This window comes from Mustela putorius, unplaced genomic scaffold (assembly GCF_011764305.1).
Source record: "Mustela putorius furo isolate JIRA1106 unplaced genomic scaffold, ASM1176430v1.1 tig00000738_pilon_pilon_pilon, whole genome shotgun sequence".
Classification (NCBI taxonomy): Eukaryota; Metazoa; Chordata; class Mammalia; order Carnivora; family Mustelidae; genus Mustela; species Mustela putorius.
This window is the reverse complement of record NW_025421463.1, coordinates 438,072-466,055: the sequence shown is the minus strand read 5'-3', so window position 1 is coordinate 466,055 and position 27,984 is coordinate 438,072. Positions and strand designations below refer to the sequence as shown.

At 63.9% G+C, this 27,984-nt stretch overlaps 1 long non-coding RNA gene across 4 annotated transcripts; it reads left to right on the top strand.

The window, feature by feature from the left end:
- The first annotated feature begins 331 nt into the window (after positions 1–331).
- Positions 332–27,984, top strand: LOC106003655. Of its 4 annotated transcripts, XR_006607769.1 has the most exons (4): positions 332–2,252; positions 7,707–7,810; positions 13,315–13,396; positions 15,679–27,984. It is a non-coding gene; the product is annotated as an uncharacterized LOC106003655 (long non-coding RNA). The 4 variants fall into 4 exon arrangements; XR_001176266.2 differs by having other exon boundaries at positions 13,315–27,984; XR_006607768.1 differs by having other exon boundaries at positions 7,707–13,396.

Sequence of the window (27,984 nt, the reverse complement as noted above, 5' to 3'; positions counted from 1 at the left end):
TCTGCGGTCTCCTGTGGGCTCCCAGACCTCCTTCCATTTGTTAGTAGAAGTGCTTTGTTGCGGCGTGTTTGTTTGAAGGCAGGTACCTGTTGGTGGAGATGTTTGGAAATAACAGGAAGGGCGACAAGTTGATGAAATTTGCCGGAGCTCCTGGGGAGCCGCTTTCTCTAGCGCTTCTGCTCTTGGATTTTATTTTTTGTTTAACCACGTCCTCCCTTACCGTTTGGTCTTCCAGCCTCTCGGCCCTGGTCTTGGCGGCAGACCTGTATCACAAGCAGCCCCGGGAACACGGCGCCGGGCGGGGTGCCCCCGCAGGACTGGGCAAGGTGAACCCCGCACGTTGCTCGCTCGGCAAAGCCAAGGGCAGAAGAGCAGGACCTTCGGGACCGAGGCCGGGGTTCCGACGGAGTCGGTGTCAGTCCCCGGCCGCGTCCGTCAAAGGCAAGTCATCGCACCTCCCGATGTCCCCGTTTCACAGATGAGGAAAGCGTCCCCACCTCACAGTCACGCACGGAACGCACGCAGCCCCGCGCTCCGTTCCCTGAGACCACCCCATACCCGCTGTTCGTTCTTGCTTGGTTTCTGAGTCTCAGAAATGCCTGCCAGGCGGGGGTTAACGCCGGCTGTGTTCGGCCAGGGGAGGCCCCCGGCCTGAAGCCGAGGCCCCAGACTCGGCCGGCTGGCCACGGTCAGGATGGAGGCCGGACCCGGGGCTGCCGTCCCACGATCGTTCTGCACGTCCACACGGTGTCCAGGTGCGGACGGCGCACCTTTGCCAGGGCGTGGGCCCCACGGTGTGCGCACACGGGTAGTGCCCTCTGCTCTGCCTGGTACGTCAGGGGTTTCCAGAGGTGGACGGGCATTTGGAGGCACCGTGCCTGCCTGGCTTCTCAGTGAGCCGTGGAGCCCCTGGGCCAGCCCTCGGGACACCTGCTGGGCACCCCGCTGCCCCCCTGTCATGGGTCCCCTTCCCCAGCCCAGGGCCAGCCAGAGCAGGCTGGACAGGGACCCCAGCTGCTGGGCTTCTGGAAGGTGAAGGAAGGCCCGCTGGCCGCCCTGGCTGCACGCTGGGAGCCGGCCAGGCACGGAGCGGTCCCCTCGGAGGGCCGGGCTGTTCCAGGCACCGGCCATTTGCAGACGCTGAGGAGTGGAAGTGAGCCTCTAGGCCCGGGAGAGGAAATGGCGGCCCGGGCAGGCCCAGAACGGGATCCGGGAAGGTGGCCGAGGGCGGGGAGCGGCCGGAAGGCACAGGGTGGGCCGCCGGGTGCGCTGGCAGCTGTGCTGTGAGGAGCGGCCCGCGGGGCCAGTCTTCCCGGGCGGGTCCGCGCGCGTGCACGTGTGTGTGCACCTGCATGCAAGGCCCCGAGAAGCTTCCGCAGCCCCGCTGGCTCATCAGTAACGGGGGAGGCTGGGGGCGGTCCGAGGAGGCCCTGGGAACACCCAGCACACCTTTGGACAAAAAAAAGAGCTTTGAGGAGAATGATATTTACTGCAGGTCTTAGTTCTGTGTCTTCAAAGCTCGGGAAACGGTCCGACATGTCAGATGGGAGCCCGTTTGGGAGGCCCCAGGGGGCTTGTGTGTCCCCTCTTTGGGGCCTCTTAGCAGAGACCAGAGGCCTGGACTCTCCGCGGAGCTGCCTGCCCATCCAGCCTCAGTTTCCCTGTCCATAAAGCATGGGGATCAGTCCTACCCACAGGTTTCTCGTGGCCTCCAAGGTGATGAGGTCACTCGCCACTGACCCCCCTTGAAGGGGAGCAGTTGTTGGCGGCTCCCCAGGACTCTGGCTTCTGAGTTTCTTGAGGGCTAGAAGGGAGATCGAGGCCAGACCTTTTGAAGAGAGCAGCCGGGGGGGGGGGGTGGCGGAGGCCAGGCTGCTCCAGCATGTGCTGGGGAACCTCTGGCCCAGTTTCCTGGGAGCCCAGCCCTGCCCCGGGATTCCTGCAGTGGGTGTGCCCGCACTTCCGGCCGGCGTGGGCGGAGGGGTCCCGCCGGGGAGCAGAGTTCCCGCCGTTCCCGCCCGCCAGAGCCTCCTGGTTGTGTAGCTGCTTCTGGCTCGATGGGACGAGGACTCCCCCCTGAGCGGGGCACGTGGGGTCCAGGCAGGTGGCCCCCGGCCCGCCAGCCGCGCACGGGCCCGGGGGACACGGCTGCGGTGGCCTGCAGCAGCAGCGGCGGCAGCGTCACGGGGGCTGATGCAGGGTAGAGGAGGCGCCCTCCCGCTGGAGCCTTTGCGGTGACGATCACCCAAAGGGTAAGTCGCCTGATGCCAGGACCTTTGGAGGCTCCCAGCACGGGTGGGTGGGTCTCTAGGGTCTCAGGCCTCAGCCCTGGGTGCTCTAGCGCTGGAGGTGAGCCCTGTTCCCCAAGATGCGGTCACGGGGGCACCCCGGGGGCAGCCTGGCCTGTGTGACAGTGCCAGTGGCGGCTCTGGGAGGTGGCTTCCCGGGGGTCACTGCTGAGCCGGGCAGCGTGGCGGGCCACCGCAGCCTTAGCGGACACTCTAGGGGAAAGGTATGGCCGCTACCTCGAGTGTCCCGCTGCCAGGGGAAGAGCAAGTAAGACAGGCTCAGGCAGGACCCATGAAGGGACCCAGAGAGGCAGAAACCCCTGCCTCAGCCCAGCGGGGAACTGGGGGCCACGCTTTGCTCCCCCAAGGGAGGATCAGATGTTGCACACGGGACTTGGTTCCTTGGGGTTGGAGCAGCTGTCCTTTGTTGACCTACTATGTGCCAGGCTCAGGGCCGGGTACTTCGATCCTACTTATTTATTTATTTTTAAGATTTTATTTATTTATTTGAAAGATAGAGCACAAGCAGGGGAGCAACAGGAAGAGGGAGAAGCAGGCTGTCTGCTGAGCAGGGAGCCTGATGCAGGGCTCGATCCCAGGACCCCGGGATCACGACCTGAGCGAAGGCAGAGGCTTCATGGAGTGAGCCGCCCAGGTGCCCCCCCCTCGTTTTTTTAAACATCCATTTGGGAGTGCAGGCGACCTGTTGCGCTTCCTTCTGACATCCCGTCCGAGGCCCTGTGTGCTGGCGCTGCTCCCGGTGCTGGGATGTGGGGCAGGCAGGACGGCCACAGGCCCTGCCTGTGTGGAAGGTGTTAGTTAGCAGTTTTCAGTGTGAAAGAACCGAGGCTCCAAGAGGGCTCCAAGAGGGCAAGGAGCGTCCCCAGAGTCACACAGCCAGTGAGTAACAGAGTCCGCACCCAGACCAGGTTTCCGACCGCAGGACCCGCTCTTTTCCCACGCTGGGTAGAAGCGGCTGGATGCCGGAGCCTTTTTATCATTTACCTGTCCTGGGTGCTGACCTTGGTGGGTTCTCCCCAGACACACAGTGCCAGGAGGGCCCTGTCCTTTGGGCTGGAGTTCTTCCGTCCCCAGGAAGAGCCAGGATGGCTTCCCTTGCTTCCCTGCCAAGGGCCATGTCATGCTGGTTCTGGGGTCCCTAGGACCTGTCTCTGGCTGGGTTGCCGTGACCTCCGCATCTGAGGCCTGCTGGTTGGGCCCTTAAAGCCCCTAGTGCCCTGCTGGGCTGAGGGCTTCAGGCCCGTGTGGCTCAGGGTACTGGCTGGTGGCTGACGGTGCAGTATGGCAGTGGGCCTTGAGAATGGGTGGCCCAGGGGGTCATGCCCACTCTCGCTGTTCTTCTGGCCCATGGCAGGGGATCTGCAGGGTTTATCACTCAAGCACTGGGAATAACGGCCTCTGGGGGACACTGTAAAAACCTGCAACAGGCAAGACCATTTTGCAGCCTTTGATGTTCTCAAAATGGCCCTTTCTGCTCTGTGCCCAATTCATACCCTTCCATGGTGCCGGGAACTTCCCGTGGAGGATGAGCGCAGGATTTGGGTAGGTTCTTCACATGGAGGCTGGTTGTATCTGATGGGCCTGGACCCCTTGCTCATGGAGACACTCGTAATTTGTGCTAAGGTGGACAGAGTGGACCGATCAGGCTTTTGGGGCCGTCGGCACCTGTGAGGTCTGCTCTGAGGCGAGGGTCTCCGCTAGAGGGGGGATCCGTCAGCCTGGGCAGGACAGAGGTGCTGGGGCACTGTGTAGAGATCAGGGTAAATGTGTTTGAAAGCGGCTCTCTGCGGATGAGCGGGGCCATGTCCTGTTGGAGAAACTGTGCCCTGTGTGTCCACAGGGTCCCCTTTCTGGCCCTCGTGGCACACCTCTTGGACCCCAAGCCAGGGCCCGCCCAGAGCAGGCTCCCCAGCCGCTCCAGAGGTGTGCCCTCGAGAATCAGATGAGCTCTGAGCAATGCTGGGACACGAGCAGAGGACCCAGTGACTGGATCAAGCAGACCTTGTTGGGCACTGGGTCCTCTGCTAGAGGGCTAGAGCTGTGACAGGCAGTGGAGTCTGTCCCCAACTCACAGGCCCAGGGACCTCACTTAGCGAACGGGGTGCCCTCAAGAAGGCCTGGCCCCGGGCCTGGTGGTGCTGGGTGGGGAGCAGAAAGTCAGCCAGGAGCCCCCAGCGCCGGCCTGAGGAATCCAGGAAGCCTCCCGGAGGTGGCGGACCCACGGCCCCGGGCTTGTTGTTGCATTCAGCCCGGGGCCTGCCACGTCCCAGGGCCCTGCTGCCAGGCGCAGCGCCGCCCCTCCTGCCGCCCCACGCCAGCCCTGCACAGGCCACATCTGCTGCGGCAGGCGCGCCAGAGCTCCACCTCCCAGCTCCGTCCCCATGGAAACCACTGGGGGGGTGGTTCCCGCTGCACTTGGCCCGCTGACTGGTTTCCATTAGAGCCAGCCTGCTTTCCTTGAGCTCTGCCCCCGAAGTTCAAGGCACACAACCCCCCCAAACCGAGGTTTCTTTCACATGTACTGAGCACCAGTGTTGGGCCGTGGGACCGGGACTGCGTGGGTGGACTGCGGGCCCAAGGTCGCACCCCAGGCCGTGACTGCCCTTCTCTGGGCTTCGCCGTGGGCTCAGACCCTATCCTTTCTTGCTCAGAACCAGCAGCTGCTACAAGGACCCCCCGGCTCCATGCTGGCTGGCCATAGAATTATGGGGGGGGACTTTCAGTAGCCCCTTCCTCTTTCTGGGCCTCAGTTTACCCATCTGTAGAATGAGAGGGTTGAACGGCTTCGCCAGGTGCTTGCCGTGCCAAACAGGACGACGGAACAAGGCAGAAATGCAGCTGAGGCAAAGCCATCTCTCTCTGGGACTTTTGTTTGTTTTCAGAGAGGGGATTTTTTTTTCAGAGGAAGGGAGTCATGGAATTTGACCGGAATGGCTGTTGGAGAGCCAGTTGGAGCCCGTGGACCCAGGGCTTGGGAAGGCCCGGGCAGCCGTGCCCGCAGGCTCCTCCTGGCATCGGCGGGCGGCGGGGGGGGGGGGCGCCCAGTGACCTGGCTGTGAATGTGGCGAGCAGAGGCATGAAACGTGCCCGTGACAGAATCCAGAGGGCTCTGGAAAACTACCCGAGAGGCTTCCGGAGGTCAGAAATGTGGGCAGAAAATGAGATCCAGATTTAAAAAAAACCCGGCTGGCTCATCCCCCTGGGAGGGAGGCCTGGGAGAGCCTGGCCGCTTGTTGACTTTGAAGCGCTTACCCAGGACTGGTCTATGGCAGCAGCCCCCGGCCCCAGCCGGACGCCCTGGCGCGGGTGCTGCCATCCCCTCTGCCTCTCGAGGTGGGACTTTTACCGGAGATGATGGGGAACGCTTTGAGGACTCTTGCCCGACCTGCCTTCTGTTGAGCCCTTGCCACTGCCCTACGGGGACCCTTGCCAGCTGACATGCAAGGAGCAGAACCTCGGAAGCGGCAAGCCTCCGGGCAGATAACTTTTCTTCCTGGGCCTTAATGTTCTCATCTGTGCAATGGGGAGAAACAAACCTGCAGGCACGTGGGAATTAGATGAGTCTCAGGATCGAGCTGGACAGACGGTAGATGATGGTGGTGTTGGAGCTGCTCCCCCGCAAGACCCTCACTACACACGATGCAGCTGCACCTTCCATGGCTCCCCAGACTCGGGGCGGGGGTGGGGGGGACGGGAGGGGGGTGCGGGTGGTGGGGGGTGGGCGGTGACGCTGGCCCTGCCTGGCCTCAGGGAAAGCTGTTTGTCGAGGTCACCTGGAAAGCCCAAGTGGCTTTTCCACGTGCAGTGGCATTTCCTGTTCCTCTGGGACCCTACTCAACCTGGGGCCTGCCTCCCCGGGGAAGCCTCCCGACAGACCCCCCGGAGGCGGGAGCCGCAGCCAACGGACACCAGGGACACGGTCGCCACCGCCACTCAAAGGACGGGCGTGGTGGCATTTTCAGCTTTCTGCCCTGGGCAGGAAGGGAACTCGGGTTTGAACGGGGACACCTTCCTGCCCTCCGGCCCGGCCCGCCTCCCCAGTGAAAGGCCGAGGGAGCTAGCTCGGGGGAGCCGGCCGTGGCGTGGCCCAGGTTGATTTAGATTTGCGGGGAGACCGGGATCTTGTAGGAAATGAAGGAAATTTCCCCAGGGAAAGGGGGAAGAGAAGAAAGAGGAGCTTAAGTGCCCAGATAATTATAAAGCTTGGCATGGTGATTTATGGCAGGCAGGCCGGCTCCTCTGGTCTCCACCGCCCCTCCCGTCTCAGCGCCCCCCACCGCCGCGCCCCCAGAGACCCGCTGATGGGGGAGGCAGTGAAGCCAGCGGGCGCCGCCCAGCACCCAAGCTCTGCTTTGTGTCCTGGGGACAGAGCCCCTCTGTGTTCTGAGCCCTGACGTCTGCTGTCTGGGGACAGCCTCACGGAACCCTGATGGGCTGCCAGCCGGGAGGCTGAGGCTCCCGCACTGACTTCACGGAGGAGCCTCAGCCAGACGGGTGGGCCCGTTAGAACGGGGACAGTCAGGGCAGAGGCCCTGCTCATTCTTGGTGCCGTGGGAGGGGCTCCGGGCCGTGGCTTTGGGCTGAAACAAGGATCGGGGTGCGCCCTTCAGGGAAATGACGCAGCGCGCCGCGTTGGCCAGGGTGCGAGAGAGGCCGTGGCTGGCCCCGGTGGGCTGCTTGGCCAATGCGCCCTTTAGGGCCCGACTGTGGGCAGCCCGCACTAGGGGATTTCCTCTGCTGTGACCACAACTGTCCGCTCCCACCCCCTGTAATTCCCGGCGGATGTCCCCTGGCTGCTGACCTGCAGGGTCATCGTCGGCTCCCCTCCTTGCCACACACAGACTGTGCCCAAGTCTTGCCAGCTCTGCTTCTGCTCAGCGTGTCTGGGTCTCACCCAGAGAGGCGAGATCGCCATGCAGACTTCCGCCCTGCCTCCCGCCCTGGGGGGCTCCCGCCCAGCTCCAGGAGGAAGTCCAGTCTCCCCTTCCCGAGGCGAGAGAGGCTCCCAGGAGCCTGTCAGCCCCCTCCGTGTTGGCATCCTCCCACTTCTCTAGACGGTGGCCCAAGCATCGCCTCCTCCTGGAGGCCCTCCTTGCTCCCCACCTGCCCCGTATCAGTTCACGGCCCAGTCACAGTGTCTGCTCGGGAAGACTGAGCAACTCCGGAAAGACCGGCCAGCATCACCAGCCTGGCCCAGGGCAGGCTCCTGGGGGAGTGTTTCATGAATGAATGAAACAGGATCCCGAGGCTGAAACAGAAGGGAGGGAAGGCCGTGAACCCTGTACTCAGGGTGGCGGCATGAGCCACCTGGCTGGCCGTGTCACACGGCCATGGCGCTCTGAGAGACAAGGGGACAGGTCTTAACTTTTTTACCTCCAGCAATACGTTCTCTTTTAGGACTAATCTGAGGGGACTGTGACCCCACCTCGTCAGGGACGGCATGGCAGCATCCGACAGGCCTGAGCCCTGAGCACCTGCGACCCACAGAGGGAGGACTCCAGGTAACTCCGGGGCCACGGGAAAACCATGGCTGCTGCTTTGGGGCGGGGGTTCAGTCGGGACGACCAGCAGTGAGAGATGCCGTAGAAGGCTCTGGGGCCTTTTCTCCTCTGCTCAGTGGGTATGAAAGCTGGACTCAATTGGCCCATCCGACGTCATTGGTGAGCGGTGGCATATCCTGTTAATTTAGGTCAGACATTTTCCGTTCATGAATTTCCTGCATGGCCCCGCCACTGTGTGGGGCTTATGGGGGTCCTCCTCCTCCAGGAAGTCCTCACAAACCCCAAGGCGCTCCGGCCCCCTCTGCCCTGGCAGTGGGCTGCCCAGCCCCTCCGTAGCACCCACCGCACCCCTCTTCTTTCCCATCTTTCCCATCATTCATCTTCGCGGGTCTGGGTCGCATGAGAGCGTTGGCATCCAGACCCTTCCGAGGGCCCAGGACAAGTCTGAGGCAGCTTCCACTGAGGCCCTTTGGAAAGTGTGCCTCGGGGAGATGGTGCCTGAGCAGTGCGCAGGGGCCTCGGTCCCTCCCCAGCTCTGAGCCTCCGTTTCCCCAGCACCTCTGACATTTGGTGAGTCTCTGGAAGGTTCCCAGGGGCCAGTTGGAGGGGCGGCCTCAGGTGCGCGAAAGAGCTCCTGGGCTTTGGGCGGGGTCTCCCCAGGGAAGGAGGAAAGATCTATGCGTAAAGCCAGAGGTGTGTGTCCTCATGCCTCCCCGAACATGAGAAACAACGTGGCCAGCCACTGTCCTGGTGGGGTGTCTGAGTCAGGGAGCTGTGACAAAGATCTCTGACGGGGTGGCATGGCCCGTTCCACAGACACGGCTGGTGGGAGCCAGTGCCACGGAAGGCTGTGGCCGCCCGCCTTGGTGTGCCTGGGACCCATCCTGGGGGGGAGTCTGCCTCGGGCCTGGTTCAGCAGGGGAGAACCGTGGGCTGCCTTTCTCTCCTTTTCTCGGTTCTTCAGAGCTTGTTGAATTAGGCAAAACTCCTTTAAATCACAGTTAACCACCTGGCCAGGGTGACCTCAACCCACCCAAATCCTCACGGCAGCACGCCGTCCCCCAGAAGGAGAGACGTTTGCAGAAGGTGCGGCAGGTTGCCGTAGGGGGCGGAGGGGGCCGCTGAGAGTGAGGCGCGCGGCAAGGCCCCTCCAGGCCGACGGTGGTGGCGATGCTGCTACCTTGAGGGGGGATCCCCCTGAAGGGTCCTGTTCTCTGTTCTCGTCCCGAGTGTTTGGAGTCTGATGTCTGGAAGTGACGTCTGTTTGTGGCAACCGGGACCCCTGTTGTCAGGCTGGTGCTGGGGCCTGTTCCGTTGCTGCTGGAGGTAGGGATGTCCTTGTGACGCCCCTCGACCTGCTAGAGCTCAGGGTGGGCGTGTACACGGACCGGCCGCCGGCAGAGACTCGATTTTCTGGCCCCAGTTGGTAACTGTGCGGCGTGGGCCATTGCCTGGCGAGAGTGCCTGTGGGATGTGGGGGCCGAGCCTGTGGGGTTGACGTGTGTTCACTGTCACGTTCGTGATGTCAGTGATGGCTGCTTCTTAAGATACCGGACTGAGGCCCAGAGAGCACAGGAGATTCTCTGCGGCCCGCTGGGCTCTGCTGCCCAGGCCCCTCCCTGGGGCTGGCTGCTCTGCCACTGGGCACTGTGTCCTTGGGGGTTTGAGCTGGCCTGTGCCCTTCCACACTGGCTGCCGTGGTAGCCGTCAGTTCCCCGAGTCCCAGCTTCACCGGTCCCTGCCAGAGAGCCGTCTGGAACCAACTGAAGCAGCCGACCCGGAGAGGCACCATGGCTTGGGCCTCTGGCCCTCTGGCCCTCTGGCCCTCTGGCCCTCTAGCCAGAGGACGTGGCTGGACCAGCTCACAGCCTCCTTCTGACGCCCCCCGACCTGTCTTGGGTACCTACAGTCTTGGGTCTCCGACACGGCACGACCCCAGGGTCAGGCCCCATCCTCTGCGGGGCATTCCTACACGGAGATGAGGGTGAGCTCTGCACATGATTTATTAGCAACTGGCTCTTTCCATCTGTAGGCTCTTTATCCCACACGTGACCTTGGAGAAGGCCAAGTTCAATGCCAAAGAAAAGTATGGACAGGCAGTTCTGGGGATCCATGCTCCCATGGTTCCGGGCTCTGCAGCTTGGCCAACACAGGGTTCCTGTTGGGGGCTCCCAGCTCTTGCCTCCACGGTGTCCACTCAAGCCCCAGGCCCTAGAGACTTGGTCCCTGGTGAAGTAAGAGGTGGAGAAAGAATTTCTCCAGGATAAAGGCCCAGAGTGAGTTCTCACACATCCTCAAAGCAGCCCGGTGTGGGTGGGGGGCAGTGGTGGGCATGTGGTCCAGGGAGCCCCGTGTGGCCTGGGTGTGCAGCAGGCACCATCTCTAATCTTGCGTGTAAATCTGAGGAGGTAGGTGTTGCTGTCCCTGTAGAACAGATTGGGAGCCTGAGCCCCAGAGATGCGGAGGGGCTTGCCCAGAGCTGAAATGGGACCTCTGTGGGCCCTGGACTGCCCTGCAGACAGACACAAGAATGTTCCAGAGACCAGGCTACTCTTGGGCTTGGGCAAAGCGGGGATTGAACTCTGAGACATCCTGCCAGGTCCCAGGGTTGGTTCTGACCAATTAGGCACCAGCCTCATTGTGCCAAAGCCTTCCAGAGTCTGGAACTGCATGGGGGAAGACAGTTGCCAAGACGGCCTGGGCTGACCCTTCATCCAAGTGACCACACCGTGGGGCACAGTCTCTGAGAGGGAACGGGCCCCAGTGCAGGGCCTCCAAGAGAAGTGATGGTAGGCGTCATCATGAGCCAGCTGTGGGCTTGGGACATGTACTTTGGTCATTGGGAACGTCCCCCACAGTTCTCCGGTGTCACGGCTTGGGACATGTACTTTGGTCATTGGGAACACCCGCCACAGTTCTCCGGCGTCACAGGAGGGAAGGGCAGGAGGGGCGACCTTGTGCCTGCAGCCACACACCAGGTGGAGACCGCGGATCTGGCCAGCCCCCCACACTTCCTCAGCCTCCCTCGTGATCTCTGGGATGTGCGGGCCCAAGCTCATTAGTGACCCCAAGGGGTCAGGGGCCTCTGGCCTCCCTCCCCGCCCCGCCACAGCCCATGGGCCGGGCTCTTGAGGGAGGTCAGCTTTCAGAAGGCTTAGGCAGCCCCGAGGGAGAACGAGGCACTCCCAAGACTTGCATGGGCTCTGCGGGCAGGCAGCGCCGTAGTCGTCTGGCTCGGCCCACGGAGACTGGAGACAGGCAGCAGTGAAGGTGAGAGGCCGAGGGAGCGCCCCGCGTCCCCGTGCCTGGTGGACACAGCCTGGCTGTTCTGTGCCGTCACCGGGAGAGTGGCGGCAAGGGTGTGGGAGCAGCGGAGTGTCCCGGGGGGAGAGCATTCCGTCAGTGCCGCCTGCAGCTGCAAGGGGCTTCACGTCCCCTGCCCTGGGCGGCCGTCCTCGTGAGTTCTCAGCCGTGGCCACATGTGGCTCCCGTGCCGTACAGGGATCGGGCCAGGATCCCAGAACCAAACCTGCTGCCACAGCTGGAACTCTGCTCGCCACAGCCCCTGTGTCTCGAGCCCAGGGTGGCCTGGTCCTTGTTCGTCACCTCCTCCGGCTCCCTGGAAGCTTGATTTCTGCGGCTAACCTCAGCTGGTCGTAGAGAATAGGGCCGTTTGTAAGCAGCGGACCTCGGCTGCTGGGCCTGTGGGCACGACGGTGAGCCGCCCATGGCAGCGGCCCTCTGTGAGCCCAGCCAGGCTGGGCGCGCTGTCCGGGGTGGGGGGTGAGGTTGTGTGCTCCGTTGGCTCCCCTGTGCAGTTTCGGGGTTCTCCTTTCCTGGGCAGACCCTTGGGTGCTGTCCCATCAGCTCCAGGGGAAGGCATCAGAGACGCCCCAGTTCGAGGCACTTCCTGACCCACCCACCTAACAGGCGCAGGCAGATGGGCCCCGGGGTCATTACACATGGGTGCCTGGCGGGGCTCGGTCCCGCTGGGAGGAGAGGCAGGGAGGGTGTCCCCGCCAGGGACCAACGGCTGTGCTGCCTCGGGGCAGTCCCTTCTCAGGGGTGCTCTTCTCCTATAAAACAGGGCAGTGAGGGGCTCAGGCCCAGAAACCCCACCCTGCAGCTAGGGAAACTGAGGCTAAGAGCGGCTCTCGATGATGAGAGGCAGGAAACAGGATTAGAACCCAGAGCTGTGTGACTTGCAGGCAGAGTGCGTTGGGTTCACAAGTGCCCTAGGCTCCCCTCTTCAGGGTTGGTGTTGGGGTTCCACATAGTGTTTCGGGGTGGGAGTCTGAACACATTCTGGGGAGCCCACGAGCCAGTCCCCTGCAGCCTCTGAGGGCCTGATGAGTCCCATGACCCCCTCTGCCCGAGGTAGGGGAGCTGCAAGCCAGCTAGTGGCAACTGGTCCCTCTTGGCCCCGGTGGCTCCCTGCTCCAGGTGGGACCTGCTTGGTGATGGGGTCTGGGGAAGCTTGTCCCCCTGGCGGGACAGAGCAGCCGCAGTCTCACACCGGGGTGGGGGGTGGGCTGTGGGAGTCTCCCAGCTCTCGCGGTCATGTTCAGGAAGTCGGAGGGCTCACAGAGGCCAGGGGAGGAGGGTGTGGAAGGGCCGCAGACCCAGGGCCCAGGGCCCAGACGCTGCCTTCCTCCTGGCCGCCCACTCACGCTCAGCCTGGGGCAGAGGCAGAGTGGCTCCCGCTGAGGCCCAGCCTGGCCCCTCTCTGTGGTGAGCTGGGCCCGGGTTTGGGTCTGCCGTTCTGTCCTCACAGACGGAGCCAGCCCCCTGCTTTGGGGGAACCTGGACCCGGTTGTGGGGAGGGTCCTGGAGGCGGGGCAAGTTCAAGAGCCTGGCCTCTGGCTCACCCTGAGCCAGGTGTTCTGAGGGCACCCTGGGGCCTTGCACTCCTGCTCAGTCAGTCCTCGGGTGTCCTCTCACTGGCTCGTTGGGAAAAGGCCCAGAGTCAGGTCTATGCATTCTGAGCCCAGATACAGACATGGTTCCAAGAGCCAGGGCTGGGGGTGGTGGCGCTTCCCTGCCATCCTGGGGGCCTCTTGGGTGCTGGGCTCTGCGCTGGGCCGGGGTGTACCTAGCCACATGGGAGCTGGTCTCTGATGCAGAGCTGCCAGGCCTGGGGGGTGGGGGTGGGCAGTACCAGACCTGCAGCCTCCAACCAGAGCTAGGGAGACTCTGACTCGGGCGGCAACCCAGCGAGAGCGGAAGATGCTGGCTGGGTCCCACGGAAGCCAGTGGCTGGGGTTTGGTTTGGTGGGGGGATTCCAGACCAGGGCTGGAGCTGGGAGAGCAGACGAGGCTTCCCTTGCTGCCCATAACCTCTGGGCACAGCGGTGCCCTGCCTACCATGAGCTGGGCCCCTCTGCTAGTGGTGGTGCCAGGTAAAATAGAGGCAGGGGAGGGTCACACCGAGCCCCCTCCCGTTCTCGGAGTCATGTGCCACCAGGCCTGCCCGGCTGATTCTTTGGTCACCTTGTGTCTTTCAGAAGGTGACTCATCCCAGAGTACCCACAAGGAGGCGGGACCCATCATGGTTTTTGGGAGACACTCCAGGACCACAGAACCCAGGTAGATGGTCTTGGCCCTGGGCCAGGGCAGGGAGGCAACCCAGGAGGTGGGCGGCCTGACCAGGAAGGGAATGTGAGCCGTCTTTCAGAAGAGCCCAGCTCCAGCCCCTCGGGCCCAGCCTGCAGCCAGGCCCGCCCTTCCTGAGGGATTCCTTCTGGCCCCTTGCAGGTGGCCGAGGTCCCACTCCGGGACGAGCAGTGAGGGCAGAGCAAAGGGTGTCCGGGTGCCCTTGCCTCGCCCTGAGTGCCCAGCCTGCCCTGCGGCCTGAAGACCCTGATTGGTCTCCTCGAAGCTGGTGGAATCAGGGCCGGCCAGGAGGGCTGAGTTGTTGGCACAGAGACTGTCCCGAGCGAGCTCCGAGCCATGGCCGCCTGCATGGTGCCAAGTGATGGGCATGCCCAGCCCCCCAGCCGCAAGCCGTCCTCCTAGACGCGGGAGGACACGCTCTGCCAGAGCCCCAGTCTCCTCTCCTGGGAGGCTGGGGCATGAGCCGCTCCTGGGGGAGTGTTGGGGACGCACTGTGGATCCCAGAGCACGCATGGCTTCTGTGACAGGCCAGGGGGACGGGACACAAGTCCTGGCACACACCGGGCTCCCGAGAAGCTCAGTGGCTTACGCCTCACTGAAGGCTAGACAGGTGTCGGGGCCACCCTGGCGCTCTCCTGGCTCCTCCCCTCACTGGAGCTCAGTGGGGTCCAGTTCCTTACATCTGTCGGTCGGGGTTTATGTGCTGGTGTTAATATGTGAGGTGGGACAGGTCGAGGCAGAGTGGGGACTGGGGCCGCCAGGGGCCTTGTTGGCGGCCTCTCTGAGGCAGCCAGGAGGGTCTCCGCACCCCCAGGAACCCAGGCCTGCTGTGGCCATGGGTTAGTTTCACAGCCCTGGGGAGACAGCCAAGCGGGGAGGGGTCTCCACCCCGACCCCAAGATCCAAGCGGCTCTGTGTGGCGGTCATGGGTCCGTTTGCACGACCGCAGGACAGGGAGCCTCCCTGGCCACAGCAGGTGCTATGGGGGGCCTGCCAGAGGTCTGGCCTGGTTGCATTCCTGACCCCGAGGCTCTCTGTTGGTGTCCCGGGGCAGCACCTCCATACCCAGGGTCGGCCTGGGGGCAGCCACTGCCAACCCTGAGGGCTTGTGGGTGTGGCCACACCATGGCAGGGGACTAAGCCACAGGGTCCAGATCAAAACTGGGTCCCAGACCTACCTGGCCTGCACTGCTCTGTGGTCTGGGGAAAGCCAAGACCTCTCCATGGGATTCTGTTTCTCATTTGCAAAAGGGGCATCCAGACCCCTTCCTACGCAGCCCACTCCCCATTCCCAGTCAGAGCAGAGGAGGGAGCCTCTTCCGGCCAAGAGGTTGGGGGGGGCGGTGTCTGACTTGGAATCAGTCCTAACCCATTACTTGCAAAAATGAAGCCTCCACACATAGCCCCCACTGATCACTTGGGCAGAGAGGGAACTAAGGTGTTCCACATTGAAGTGCTGCTGTCTAAATAAACGTAGATAAAAAATACATAGATCTATACTAAAGCTTAGAGCAACAAAGATAATGCAGAAAGATAAAAAGAAAATCAGGGCAAAAGGAGAGGCAAAGGTAGGCCTAAAAGAAGCCACGTCGCATAGAAGTCTCTGGCTGCTAGTAATGACCTGCCAATTCAGCTCTGAGCGCCCCAGCAGCCAAAGCAAAGAGGAAAAGCTGTCCTTTGTAGGAAGTGGTGTTCAGGGCATAGTGTCCGCAATGGGGATGTCCAGAGAGCTGCCTAGTGCCGGCAGGATGCCCTGACGCCCTGGGCGAGGCTGGAGGGGGCGCGCTCCCCCATGCTCCGCCATGCTCCCTCTCGCTGCCCCACGCTGCCCCACGCTCCCTCACGCTTCCCCACGCTCCCCGGGGCTATTCTCCTCTCCTCCTGAGCCCCTCCCACACTGCGCCTGATTCTCCCGTGACCACTTTAGCGGAAGGAGAGGCAGGCCTTGCCTTGGCTGATCTTGAACATGTGTCCCTCTGGCCCCGGGTCCGCCCGCTGTGTGCCTGTCCCTGCCATTGGCTGCTGCCCTGGGAGATGGGTGCCTCCAGAAAATCCAGTGGTGCCACTGGGAATGGGTGCCCTTCCCAGGGTTTGGGACACAAAGCCTCACTGATGCATCGGCTTCATGGCCCTTGGAGTCCTGGAGGTGGCCTCCCAGGCTGTCAGGGCAGCGCGGGCCGGGGCTGGGGGTACTGACACAGGGCAGGGCCTGGGCTCTCCTTCCCGAGACTGACATGGCATCTCTCTCTTTCCAGGACCCACGCCTCTTCCTGCCTCCTCGTTCTGCAGGTGACCCTGAAACTCCGATGACTCTGACTCTGCCTCTCAGGTCAGTGCCGCATTTTGAACCTTGAGAGTCAGGGCTCACCTCTTCCCCCCAGGTACCACCCTGGGCTGGGCACGTCGGAAGTGGGACTAACACACACACACACACACACACACACACACACACACACACGGCTTGTGGAGGATTGCACAGCCAGGCGCATTCAGCTGGGTCTGCTCCGGCCTCAGCCCTGACCTGCGGCCAGCCTCCTCCTGTAGTCAAGGGACCAAGGTCTGCCAGGAGTCAGGGGCTTGCCCTGGTCTCTTGCCCCAGAGAGCTGGACTCAGGCCCAACTCTCTGGCTCTCTTCTGCACAGAAGTTCGGAGTGAAGCCCCTTCCGCCAGGAGCCGTCTGTCTGGGGGTCCATGGTGGGAGGGTTTGGGCCAGCTGCTGGGGACGGTCCGAAGTGTCTGCGGAGTGGGCAGCACTTGGGCTCGGCAGGTGAGAAGGTCCTCGGCCGGCCGCTTCCTAGCCCAGCCACCTTGTGGCCCTGACGGGGGCCTGTGGTGCTCAGAGCCCCCAGCCCACCTGTGCTCCTCCTCTGAAAGCTGGCCCACAGGGCAGGCCATAGGGCCGCCTTGGCTGAGTTGAGCCTCCTGGGGAGCCCATGGGGCCATGTGGGCCAGACGCCCCCCCCCCCACCGTTGCCATGGTCAGGGGCAGGCCTGCCTCCCAAGTCCATGTGGAGAGGACCCCAGGCTGTTGCGTCTGGGCGCAGGACCTCTCTGCCATCTGGGCCCCGTTTACAGGTCCAGCTTGCCCACAAGACTCTGCAGACGCTGCCCCCCCCCCCAGGGCTTTTGTGTCTGCACGGAGAATGCACACCAGCCGGTGCCCGTGGCCGGGGGGAACATGAGTGGGGAGAGGGGGAGGCCCCCAGAGGACACGAGACAGAGGGAAAGGGGGACCTGGGGGCGCATAACAGAGGAAGGGGACGAACAGGCAGAGGCAGAGAGAAAGTGGGCAGGGCACGGGTAGAGAGAGGACACAGAGCAGAGCGACGGAAGGTTTACTAGGGGTGGGGGGCTCGCTGGGGAAACAGGGCCTAAGGGTACAGCTGGTCCCAGATGTCTGCAGGGCCTGCTGGGCTCTGCCCAAGACTGTCTAGTCCAGATGCTTTCCTGGGCATCCCTTGTGAAATCCCCTGGTGTCCCACGGGCAGCTGTGGTAGCCTCTGGGGTCCCCGGGAAGCCCACGCCCCAGAGGTATGTTCCTCTTGCCAGCTGGGGCACCAGAACGTGCACCTGGGTCCTGCGTCCCCATGCCCTGATGGACACGTGCAGGGGGCTACAGAGGTGGGTCCCCAGGAACATGGGTGTAGGCAGGGCCAGCCACCTGGGAGGCCAGAAGGGCGACGGGCACCCAGGACAGCAGCTGACCCAGGCATGTGGAGAGTGGCCCAGGTAGAGAAGGACAGGCCTGGGAGGGTGGGGACCCCAGGCCAGGACCGTGTTTCCCAGAGCGTGCAGCGGACGGAAAGCGTGCAGGTGAGCGCATGCAGTAGGTGCTTATTCTGGGCTCATCCTGAGCCTGGGTAATTCCCAAGATGACCGCAGAGCCCACTCACTGCAGGGGCGAGATCACGCTCAGGGCCAGATGGGAGGCCCCAGCCCCCGCCCCGTGCGCACAGGCTCCTGCAGGCCCAGCACGACTGGCACTGGTCGGGGCTCATCTTCGTCCTGTTCAGCCAGAAACAGAAGCTGGGGATTGGGAAGAGCTCAACTCTGGCCTCACCTGTGGCCCCAGAGGGTCAGTGGGACGACGGAGCTGCCTTTCAGGATGCTGGGCTGGGAGGTGCTGAAGGTTTTCGGGGGACGGTGACTCGGTTGGTAGGATTTGCTTTTGAACGGATTCCGTATCGTTCATCTTGAAGTCTGCCCAGACCTGGCCCAGGACGGGGAGAAGTCTGGGCACGGGAGGCTCCCTCCTGACCCTGGTCCCTTCCCCTGCGCTGAGCCCCTCCCCCACGCCCAGTACAGGCAGGAGCCACGCTCCACTGCTCGGCACCCGGTGGTGGCTTGTTCCCTGAAGGAACCCTGGGTTCCTGTGGACGGACGGGCTGCCCTGTTCTTCAGAAGTGGGTGTGCACAGGCCTGATGCCCCACGGCAGAGCCACAGACGAGCCACGTCCACCTGGGGAGGCTGACCCGTGTCTGCTGCCTGCAGTCCAGGAGGGGCCGAAATTTATTTTGATGCTCAATATCCAGATAGCGTTTATTTACCCAGGTAGGAAGTAAGGCCTTACAAAGACCTCACATTTGATCTTCTGGTCCCAGTGAAAATATTGACAGAAGGCAGAACGGTGGGCTTCACTCCGCGCTCACCTCTCGGTTCCGAGCGGCGCTCTGGCTAGGGGGTGACTAACCCGGGACCGCGAGGAGAGATGTGACAGCAAACAGAGGACGGGTTCCCACGAGAGCCTGCTTTGCGAGCTGCATGGGACAAAAGCCACTCCCGATGCGGGTCCTGTCACTGTGCCAGGCCCTGAGCCGGACGCCCCTCCCATAGGAGCTGTCCCTGTTGCTGGGTGGGTGCCCCTTGGGGGGCAGAGGCTCGGGGAGGTTAACCCTAACCCCGCCAGCCCCCAGCAACATTTCTGGGTTCCCGGGAGTGTGTGGCTGTGCTGAGGCATCAGGCCGCGGGTTATGAAGGGGCAGCCTCCCTGGAGGGCAGGCAGGAGGCTGGGGACCGGGTCTAGCTCAGGCTCTCCATGCCCTGGGGCCCAGGGTGGGCTAGAGGGTTCTTCCCACTGAAGCAAAAGCAAGCAGCTCCCAGACCCACTGCGGCTGGGAGGGCCCAGGGCTGCTGTCCGTGCTCACAGGTCAGGGCTCGGTGGGACACTTGGCCTCAGACAGCTCCCTGCTTGGAGGCCTTGCTCCCCAGTAGTTAATGGAGCTGGCAGACCAGCGGGCCAGCTCTGGGTAGGAACACACAGGCTCCCACTCTGCGCAGCAGCCCTGAGCTCCTGGCCCCAGCTTGCCTGGGACTGAGCAGCTCTTCTCCCAAGAGTACTGCACACACCGAGCCTGGCCAGCCTCAGAAGACTGGGGAGCCCGAACACCCCTGCGGTCACCTGCAGGGAGAGAAAGTGAATGTCTCAGACGTGGGGCTGCCTGGGGTCGCCTGGTGCAGCGGTGGGACCCGGTGCGGGAAACGGAGACGTGGAGAAGGATGCCCGTCTTGGCTGTGTGAGTGTGGGCAAGTAACTTAACCTCTCTGTGCTCATTCCTCCTCTGCGGATCAGGCCATAATGGGGACGGACGGGGGCACTCGCTGCGACGGGCTCGGTTTGGTGCCTGGCACGTGGTCAATGTGGGGTGTTTGTGCGGTTTGCGGTGGGAAGAACATGTCCAGGAAGTGGCACACACGCGGACAGCAACGTTGGGCAGAGGGGATGTGAACCGGGGCTCCCGGGAGAGGTCTTCCGTATCCTCCGTGAGGACAGCACCGTGTTCACACTTGGACAACTGCGGTCCCATGCGCGGCAAGGACCATGGCACCTGCCCTCCACACCATGCTGTCGCCACGGCGGCACCCCCTCCACGGGACAGGCGTGGGGCCTCCCTCCCAATCCCACTTGCCTCCGTCTTGACACAGGCCTGGCTCCTAGCTCTAGATCAGCCTGTCCCCATCAGAACACACGACGCAGGCTCTGCCCCGCTCTGTGTGAGTCACATCTCCCTGGACCTGATGCCCTCTGAGGGCCCCCATGCTGGCCTCAGCCGGAGCCAGGGCTCGGTGACCCCCTGGGCCTCAGTTTGCTGGTCTCAGGTGTTCACTCTGTGCCAGCGGGGAGGAAGGGGCCTGGGGCTGGCCCTGTAGCCCCCAGAGCAGTCCTGTTTGTCCCTGCTGTACGAGTGAGGTCTGATAAAGATCAGGAGACCACGGACAGAGTCAGAGAGACACGGGCTCTTGGTGTGCACCCGCTGCCTGGCAGGCTGGGCTCCCGAGAGGCTCCCGGTCCAGCATGTGTCTGCTGGGGTAGCCCCTTGTGCCCCCGGAAGGCCCCGAACAGGGGGTGGGCTGTCCCCAAACAGACACAGGACAGGAGCTTTGAGGTGTGAGATGGGGCCCTGTCGGGCAGGTGCTGCGGGAGCTCGGGAAGGGGGTCTCGGCCAGGCATCCCTGGAGCTGGTCTTGCTGGTGTCCCCCTGGTGCTGCCCTGGCATGGCTGGCCCTGCCGGCTGTCCCTGTGCCCACCGGCCGTGGGCGGGAAGAAGCTGCCAGCCTGGACCCAGGGTGGGAAGTGTTGGGATGTCCCTGGAATGCAGGGTAGGCCTCGGGCCATCTGGTCAGAGGCTGCCCCGCATCAGGGCAAGCGAAGACCACCCTTGGAGGGCCTGGGGCAGAACAGGATTTTCATCCAGAAGGAGCCCAGGCCTGGGAGGCCGGGAGCCTGTGTCCACCCCTGCCTCTCAGTGTCACTGCCTCGCGCTGGACAGCCTCCTCTGTAAGGTGGGAGGGCATCCGTGCCACCGCCCCGGGCAAGGGCTCGTCCCCAAGACCACCCAGAGCCCCTGGGAGGGATGAGGGTACCTCTGGCGGCTCAGGGTGGCCGGGCCCAGGCAGACGGAAGGTTGCAGAGAGGGCACCGCCTGTCCTCCGCCCCCCGGCCGGGCCCTCCCGGCCTCCGCGCAGCCAGGCGGCTGCACTTCCAGAGTGGACATTCCTCCTTCCTGCCCCCGGCTGCCGGCTGCCTTTGTCTTCCTGGGGCTGCACAAAATGGCCGCCGCAGCCCTCCGCCATTTTGTGTGAGGCCGGCGGGCAGGCGGCCCGGCGGGGGAGGAGGGAGGGAGACCACTGTCCGCCCGCTGCCCCGAGTGGCCTGGACGGAGCCCAGCAGCAGCCCCCGCCCCAGCTCGGCCTTGGCCGCGGCTGCCCTGGGCTTGGCACCAGCGCACGTCTTGGCAAGGCCGTCCGGGAACCCCGGCCCTTCACCCAGCCCGGCCGGCCCCCTCGCCGCCCCCCAGCCTTCCCTGACGAGCAGACGGAGATGCTGCGAAGCCGAGCCCAGAAGAGCTGTAATTAAAGCCATGCTCCTGGAGGGAGTCCTCGGCATCCCCGGGGCCGGCACGGACAGTTCTAGAAATGACTCTCGCCTGAGCGGGAGGGGGGGAGGGGGTGGGCTGCCCAGACTCGCTGCTACGGGGCCGGGTCTTTTCTAGGCCACGCGGGGGACAGGAGCGGCGCACTCAGTCCTCCGCTCGACCGCCCGCGCCCTCACCTGCCCAAGGAGCCTCTGGGCTCCCTGGTGGTCAGTCAGGTTTCTGGTCTGGACACAGGTCCTGCCCGTCTTCAGGAAACGGGCAGGGGGCTTCCTGGAGGAGGTGGGCTTGTGCCGCTCTACAGCTCGGCTTCCCCCGGGGCCTGAGCCAGCTAAGGTTCTTCATTACAGGAAGCTGGGGGTGGGCCCATTCCAGCCCAGCCCACTGCCCTGCATGGTCCCATCTCCTGAGGGACCCACATCCCCTAGGCCGTGGCTACCCCGAAGAGCACTGTCCCAGAGCTGGGAGCCACCGGGCGTCGGGGGCCTCCATCTGTGCCTCCTGCTCTTGTTTTGTGCACAGTGTGGACAGGCTTGCAGCTCTGACCGTGCCCAGCTGGGCGCAGGTAGCATGGCACCGGGGGACACACTCATGCAAACAGCAGGCTGCCCGGCACGTGGGAACTCCTGGCCACAGGGACCGGGGAGCCACATAGAGAAGACTCCGTTGTCTCGGGAGCCAGCACCGGGCCATTCGCTGTGGGCCACCGTGCCCTGTTGGCCCCGGCAGCGTGCCTCTGGGAGCGGCCAGCACGCCAGCCCTCCGTGCCTGCCGTCAGGGCCCAGCGATGCGGTCCTCGGAGGGCAGCGAACCTCCTAGAGGCGCGTCCAAGGAAAGACCTGGTGCAGAAGCCGGGAGTGGGGTCTGAGGAGTGTGCCTGTTCAAGGCCTGCTGCCGTCTCTCAGGCCAGGCAGTGTGGAGTTGTGCCGGGCAGACCTGGGGGCACGGCCTGATCTGTGTTCTCGGCCCAGCTGAGGGTCAGTCCCGCACTGTCAAGAGACAGACACCCAGGGGGAGAGCGTGTGGAACAGGGTGGGGAGCTGCTGAGGCCTTCCCCAGACACCTGTGGCCCTGCCAAGCCCTTCAGGCTAGGAGGGTTGCTGGCTGCTGCTCCAGGCCCTTCCCAGACGTTCTCTTCTTGTGGTTCCCAGAGAGAACATTCCGTCACCGTAAAGTGAAGTTTACTCATGCCCTGGATCCCTCTGGGGAAATCCTGTGGGACAGGATGGTGGCCACGCGCCAGGCCAGACCCAGCACCTCTTAGGGGAAAACAGAGTCCCACGGAGAAAGACCGTCTTGAAGGGGACCGGGCCAGCCAGGGCTGCTGCGGGGTGGGCTTTCGTGCTGGGCATTTTTAATGATAGGTATGCATCCGGTCCCCTCCCTTAACACTGCTCCTCGCCATGTGACCCAGATTGTAGCTTGAGCCAAGAACATTGTAGATAAACGCGTACCTTTGAGGTTAACGCTGTTGGCTCCTAAAGAGCACCGCACAGACACACCCGCAGGAGCAGAGAGCCCTGCATCTGGCTTCTCCCTTTGGAGTCCAAGCGAACGCTGCAGGGGTGAAGCCCCGCTCTGCCCACTGACACCCTCTCCCTGGGCACAGAGCCCGCTGACCTTGCTCCTGACCACCCAGCATCCTTGCCGCGAGGCCAGGGGTGCTCACTTCCCCGAGGCTCATCTCTGCTTGGAGCCAGAGCAGGGTCAGAACCAGGACCAGGGGGACTTCAGAGCCAGCTGTCTCCCCTTCCCCATGCCCGTGCCCCCATGGCTGCAGCCCGCTAGCCACCCCAGCCAGCCCCTGCCCCCTGGCTTCCCAAGGGCGGCCAGGGGTCACTTTCGTGGGCCTCGCAGCTCCGCATCTGTGGCATTACCATTCCAGCCTCTGCTGTGGCCGTGCTGCCCACACCGTGCTGGCATGGAGGTCTCTGGGCACAGGAGGGCAGGGAGCTGGAGCAGGACACAGGCTTTCAAGTGCCCATCGTGGGTGCGGGGGCAGCAGCTGGTCAGGGAGGGTGCGGACAAGAGGATCACTGGAGCCCGGAGACAGGAGGAGGGCTGGGGTCTGTCCAGACCCACGGGGCTGGAGCGGGGGCTCCTGGCTGGGAGTGGCTTGTACCGCCCAGAGGGATGTGGGGCTGTGGGAAGAGCCGAGCATCACGGAACTTGGGATTCCAGATCCAGTTTTGCTGTTCTGTCCCCAGGGCATGCTGTTGGGGGTGGTGAGGCCCCTGGTCCATGTCCTCCCTGGGCCGCTGGAGCCCGAGGCAAAAGAAGTCAGTAACCCTGTCCGTTCTGTCTGTAGGAGGAATATTTTTATGTCATGGACATTTTTACATTCGTTTTTAAGAATTTTACTTTAAAATATTTGTCTGGATTGCTGAGTGTTGGTGCTCCAGAAATGGTCTGGCTGGGCGTCCCTGCTTCCCGGCCATGCCAGGCCCCTGGTGGGCACACGGCCCCCTGCCCCTGGCCCAGGTCAATCAGACTGCCATGTCCTTAACTCGATGGGCCGTGTTTGTAAGGAGACCCACCCCCGCCAGGGCCCCCGGATGCCACCCCCACGTCTTTTTCCCAGACTCCATTGTTGGCACGGCTTGCCGAGCAGAAACACTGGTCGCTTTATGGGGAGAAACCTAATCGGGGCAGCAGTGCGGGGGTGGGGGCGGCCGTGGGGGGGGGGTTCCTGGCTCTCTGTGGCCCCGAGCCAAGCCTGAGGTGTCTGCGGGGTGACACCGTCTGTCTGCCTCACTAGCTCCAGACATCCGCCCAGCCCTGAAAGGGCCACCTGCCCACGAAGGCCGCCCACACACCTGTCCCTGGCTGGCCTGGCCCCTCCCACCCGGCACTGCCCAGCACCCTGCCCACAGGCAGACACCGTGGGACCGGGTGGGCCGGTGCCAGCAGCTGGTGGCTGGTGGGGTGACCCCGCCCCGAGGCCTTTGCCAGGGCTTGCGGGAGGCCGGCCACCCCACCTGGCTGTGGCCCATTGTGGCTGGATGAGCACCTAGGACCGGCAGAAGAACAGACAGCCGCACCTGTCCGCCAAGGAAGGGACACAGATAGGAGGCAAGCCCACGGCCGGACCGCTGACCTCCCGGAGGGCCAGAACCCCAGGCCTCGCCATGGGACAGGAGCCTCAGCCTGGCTGGAGCCTCCTCTGTAAAGTGGGGACCTCAGCTCCTCTCTCTTGGGTCCCACCAACTCCAGGCCCCAGGGTGTCCTCATGACCTTGGCGTAGTGCTCCCTGCCCAGCCTGGAAACATCAGTAAACCATGACCATTCAGAGACGAGGCCCGGGCCTCTGTCGTCTTTGACGCAGAACTGTCCAGCTCCGGGCGGTCACAGAGGTCCCTCTCCTGGCCCTGGCGGGGAGTGCCTCCTGGCCAGAGGCTGGTCAGGAATGGAGGTGTGGGCTGGCAGGTGCGTCCCTGAGGGGCGGAGGCCCACAGCAGCTGGCCGAAGTCCGGCTTGGCTGCGTCTCCCCAAACCTGACGCTTACTACTTTCTCCCTAAATCCCGCACAGGTCAAGAAACGGTGCCGATCTGGGGGCTTCTGTCTGTGGCCGGCCTTTCTCGCAGTGAGTGCATGTTAGGACAGGCCTCTGGGTCTGGGCGGGCTGTACCTTGCAGGGCCCCCCTCTGGCTGGCCCCGCACTGGCCGGCCCAGCCCCCATGTGGCTGCCTCACAGGTGACCTCTGGCACCCCCGCACCACTCTCCTGCCGTCCCCACTCCAGGAGGGACATGGTCAGAGCTGGGTCCCTCCTGTTCACCTCCAGGTCCTGTCATCAGGGGGATCTGGTGGTCCTACCGCCAAACCTTTGCCCAAGGAGCACCCTCCACCACAGCCACGCCTCTCTGCCCCTGCCTCTCTCCTGGGACCTTGTCACCTTTGATGGTTCTCTGTGGCCTCCCCCCACCACGACTGGACACGGCCTGAAGGAGCCGTGGTCTATTACAGAGAGTTTGGACGGAAGAGGACTATTCAGCCCCGTCCCCGCTCAGCACCGTGAGGACTCGTCTGTCTCTGGGGTGCACCACCCGGTGCATCTGCTCCCCTCGGCCTCACCTTGTCTTGAGGGCCCTGATCCTGGAGGTAGCCCCTTCTCTCTGCCTGGCCGTGAACCAGCCCTCGCGTGCAGTCCTAACGCACCCAGGCCACCTGTCACCCCCCGAGACGCTGTGCGGTGAGTCTAGCAGGAACAGGAACAAAGGGCAAGAGAAGGAAACCCCGTCTCGTGTGCAGGCCGGGCTGGAGGCGGTGGGCAGGGGTGCTTGTGGCGACGGCCAGGGTGGATCAGGATGTGTGTCTCTTCTTGTCTCCCTCACTCGCCCCAGCCCGGGGGCCCCAGCGCATGGGCTGGCCCGGTGTGCAGTCCGTGTCTTCCGGCCGGGGCTCTCCTGGTTCTCGCTGCGAGCCCTAGAGCTTAAGCCCGGGCCTGGGGGAGGGCAGGCGTGTGCAGACCGCGGGACAGGAGGTGTCGGAGTCTGCGTCGTGGCACACTTGGATTCCGGCTCTGGCTAAGGGTGGCCCGGTGCTACCCAGACACCCCGAGGGGCAGCTCCTGTACCGGCCCCGCATCCCAGTGGGGAAATCGAAGCCCACGAGGTTGTAAGATGTGCCCAGAGATGCACGGGGAGGAGGCCAGCCTGGTCTTGCCGCTGGCTCCACCCACCAGGCTCCCCCACCTCTGACCACCTGCGGGGGCAGCGGTCAGAACTGGGGGGTCTCTGCCGCCTGCAGGCATCAGGGTCTCAGTGGCTGAGTCTGAAGACCAGAGTCCTCTGGGACACCCAGCAGGGAGCCCTGGGCTGGGGGCCAGGTCCTCGGCCTCTTTTGTCCCCAGGAATGTGAGGCTCATGGCAGCCAGTCACCCCACAGGGCACTTGGGGGGGCTTTAGGACGCCCAGAGCTCGTTCAGGACTGGCAGATGCCCCTGCTTTGGGGGCTGGGCCCGAGACCTCCCTCTGCGGGACCAGGCGAGGCCAAACCCAGCAGAGCCCAAGAGAAACCCTCTGCCCTGACAAGGGGCCAGGGACCCCACAGCCCACCCATCTCCGCCTCTCCTCGCTGCAAAGCGGGATTGCCAGCTTCAGCGGGCCTGTGAGGACTGCATGGCACAGCCCAGCCTGGGGCCTGCCGAGAGGACGCAGCCTGCTTGGGGGTGGGTACAAGGCGGTCTGGCGGCCGGAGAGCTCAGGGAGCTCGGACCATTTCACCAGGCAGAATGTTCTAACCTTCTTCCTGCCACCTGCCCGCTGTGCGACCCTGGGAGAGCGAGGTCACCTCTCTGGGCCGCTGTGCTCACCCCTAAGGCAGGTTGACAGTAGCACTCGCCTCACCAGCTTTCCCTCAGGGGCCCCTAGGAAGGTGGTGGCCCTGCTGGCCATGGTGACGCTAACCCAGGCTGACTGTGCTCTTGGGCACCGAGTGCAGAGCCCTGCGGGGTCTCCAGCCCTGCCCCAGCCGCCTTCCCCAGGGAGCCAGCTTCCTGGTCTGAAGGAAAGAACAGCATCCTGGGGGGGGGGGGTCTCCCGACGTGGGGACAGCTCCGGCCACCCTGTATGGCAGGATGGCCTTCCTCCCAGTGTCACCAGTGCAGGAGATGGTCCTTGGGAACATTATGGCCACTCCTGTCCAGACGGGGGTGATCCGTCACCGTAACAGCCCCGAAAGCACACCGCGACACCTGTCCCTGTCCCCTCACCCCTCCGTCTCTCTCCTCACACTCTCTTTCCCGTGGTTTGGTGGCTTTCTTATGTGTGGCACCCCCTGCATAGCTGGTGTGGGGAGTCCACCGGCTGGGACCCCCGAGCCCTGAGCACCCAGCCGGCCTGACCCCCAGCCCCGGTCCCCCCAGTGCTCCAGCCCCACTCCAGGAGGTGCCTCTGGAAACCAGGGAGTCTGTCCCTGCGCCACGACTGACGGCCCTTTGGGGTGAGGTAGTAGGTTGTATAGTTTGGGGCCCTGCCCTACTATGCGTAACTATACGATCTACTGTCTTTCCTGAAGTGGTTGTAATATCGCCGATGGACAGCGCCCAGGACCCTGGCCACGGAGGGGACAGGTGCAGGCGGGGCGTGGGCAGTGGGACCTTGTCCAGGGAGGGGACAGGAGAAGGTGGAGTATGGGCAGCGGGACCCTGGCCGGGGAGGGGACAGGTGCAGGCGGGGCGTGGGCAGCAGCCTTGAGGGGGAGGGGACAGGCTGCTGTGCAGTAGGTCTGGCAGATAGATCCTCCACTTGCTCTGTGACCTTGGGCGGGTCTTTTGATCTCTCTGGGCTTCATTTTCCTTATCTGTGAAATGGGGACAAGTGAGGATTGAAGACGAAACCGTGAAGTGTCCAGAGCAGGGGAAGCAGGGGAGGGCTCAGAGTTGACGCTTCCGTCGCTCTCCTGAGAGCGGGGGGCCCGTGGGGTAGTTTTTGCCGCCTGCCTCTCTTCCCCGCCCCTCCACCCCCCACATCTGGACTCTGTCCGCGGCTCCTTCCCTGTGGCCGGCAGTGGGCACCTGGGGGAGCAGCTGTGGACCCAGAGGACGAGACTGGGGCTGCAGGGCATGCCCTCAGGGAGCCCCCCAGGGAACCCCAGCACACCCCCCGGCGCCCTCAGCAGCCTGCCCAGCTCAGCATCCGGCCTCTGGTCAGTGACGGCTCCTCCACTGGCGAGGGGCGCTGAGGCCACCCCATCGCTCACCACTCACCATTCCAGGCAGGAAGTGGGGGGTTTCTGTGAGCGCCATGTGGCCCCTCGGGGACACCAGCTCCCTCCACCGCACCCACGACGACCTGCAGGTGGACGGTGTGGGCTGCACTGTCTGTGCCTTCTGGATTGTCCCTCCTGCCCCGCGCCTGCCCAGCCCTCCAGCTCGGCTCTGGTGGCCACCGACCACCAGGCAGGGGCCAGGGCTGGGGGTGGGGCAGTGGCGGGCCCGCGGGCCCTCCCGCATTCCCAGGGCGCCGGCGGGGTGAGGTAGTAGGTTGTGTGGTTTCAGGGCAGTGATGTTGCCCCCTCAGAAGATAACTATACAACCTACTGCCTTCCCTGAGGAGCCCAGCGGCACCTATGCGCGGGAGGGCCCGCCGCCAGCCCCAGCAGGTGACTCGGGGACCGCGAGCCCCGGGCCAGGGAGTGGGAGCCTGTGGCATGCAGTCCTCGACATCAATAAAAGCCGTTCTGACATG